The sequence below is a fragment of the Tinamus guttatus genome, unplaced genomic scaffold, assembly GCF_059628265.1.
Source record: "Tinamus guttatus ecotype Peru unplaced genomic scaffold, ASM5962826v1 Tinamus_guttatus_pri_ptg000121l, whole genome shotgun sequence".
NCBI lineage: Eukaryota > Metazoa > Chordata > Aves > Tinamiformes > Tinamidae > Tinamus > Tinamus guttatus.
This window is the reverse complement of record NW_028288655.1, coordinates 186451-188375: the sequence shown is the minus strand read 5'-3', so window position 1 is coordinate 188375 and position 1925 is coordinate 186451. Positions and strand designations below refer to the sequence as shown.

Sequence of the window (1925 nt, the reverse complement as noted above, 5' to 3'; positions counted from 1 at the left end):
AGTTTAAATTACCAGTGAGTTACATTTTAAGTCTTATGTGCAAATGCAGTGTTGTTTTCCCTCAAAACAGGAGGGGAACATGAGCTGCCACTGCACTACTATAATTTTGGAGGCTATAACCAGTAAGGTACAGCATAAGGTATAACTGTCTTACCTTCTCAGACCTCCAGCCATCCTGCTGTTGTCTTCTTAAATTCACACTACTTAATATTCATCACTTATAGACAAACATTTTTTGGTCTGTAGAACCACACTAAAAAAGTGTTGGTAGTTTACTCTGCATGTATAAAGTCACAGTGCTAGTGAGTATATATATTTATATATAAGGTCTTAAAAGCTGTTGAGAATGTTACGACAACTTCTTACACTAACAATTTTCAGTGCCCCTAAAAGTGAACTTACTGAATATATTTCTGAAACTTAAAAGAAGAGCAGGCACATTCACACCTTCAGTGTTGAATGCCCAAGCAGGTGAGTAAAAACAGAGTGTTCATCATTCTCTGAAAGCCTCTGGCTTAAGTGCCTCCTCTTCCACCAAAGGTTCTGAGCTGAGGTAGATAACAAATACTTTTCCCAAAACATACTGTGGTTGAAAACTGGAGTTTCTGTTCAGCAAGAAGGAAGCTGTTGCTGCAACTGGTTGTGTGAAACATAGCTGACACAGGTGGTCAGCCAGCAGGTACCAAACCTCTGGCCACAGGAAGACACGTCAGAAATAGCATCCTGTTATGAGCAAGTTATGTTTAAGATCATACTTGCATATGACTTTTTTTTCCGATTCTCAAGATTTTTTCTGTTAGTTTTGCATAACTTTGTGACAAACAATATGTTTCTTTCTCATAGACAGGGCAGATGAGCACAACCTGCCATCAGCAGAGGTCGGCAGAGCACCTACCCCGGTCTGGTTTATATTAGCATCCTTAGGAGGAGGTGTTACCGTCTCATGCATGGCGTCTATAGCATCAGAAACTGATGCGGCAGTACCTGAACTCCATCTCCATTTTACATGTATATATTTATATAATCATATATTTTATATACTTTTTTCATACGTTGCACTTTAATCTGAGGATGCCTCTGTTCATAAACATACCTGTGTACTTGCTTAGGTGGAAGGAGCAGCGCTAATCCTGATCCAGCTGTGTGGTAGCTGGGTGCTTTCAGAGGGCAAGCCGGGCCCTCCCGCAGGCAGGAAAATAAGAATTAGAGGAGCGCGCGCCCGGCGCGGCGGGAGGGTCGCGTGCGGGCAGAGGCCGAAGCGCGTGGTCCTGAAGGGGAAGCTCAGGCGTGAGGGGCCGACGCGCTGAGGGCCCCGCTCAGCCCGCGGGGCAGCAGCCGGGGGCGCCGGGGGCCCCGCCGCGCCGGCCGCCTCGGGCTGCGCCGCCGCTCCCCGGGACGCGCTGGGGCCCGGGCCTCCCCTAGGCCCCGCGGGCCCGCGGCCATTTTGTCTCGCCTCGCTTCCCTTCGCCGCGGGGCCGAGGGCGGAGCGTCGCGGCCCGGGCTCGGCGCCTCGCCCCCCCGGCTCCCTCCTCCCGGCGCGCGCCTTGCGCAGCGCGGGACTTCCTGCCATGCCGGGGCGGCCCGGGCCGGGGCAGCGGGAGGGGAGCCGGGCTCCCCGTCGCCTGGGGACACCGCGCCGTGGGGCTGGCTGCGCCCCGGCAGCCCGCGCGAGCCCTGACCCCTTCGCCCATCGTGGGTGCCCGGGCAAAGAGCTGGGACGTTGTCTTGGAGTTGCAGCGGACACTGTTCTGCTGCCCGGCAGCTGCGAGAGCGTGCTTAAACGCCAAAGAGCCACGGGATGAAACAGAATCCATAACTACTGTTTTAAAAATACATCTAAGTGACTTGCAGACAGTGGGGTCTAGAAATACAAGAAAAACATTAGGGAGGAGCCAGCACAACCGAGCAAAGGATCCGTATTAGAA

The 1925-nt window shown here is 52.3% G+C and overlaps 1 non-coding gene across 1 annotated transcript; it reads right to left on the bottom strand.

The window, feature by feature from the left end:
• Nucleotides 1-40: 40 nt before the first annotated feature.
• Nucleotides 41-169, bottom strand: LOC148595317 (small nucleolar RNA SNORA47). The gene has a single exon (XR_015913191.1). It is a non-coding gene; the product is annotated as a small nucleolar RNA SNORA47 (small nucleolar RNA).
• Between the last annotated feature and the right edge of the window lie 1756 nt (nucleotides 170-1925).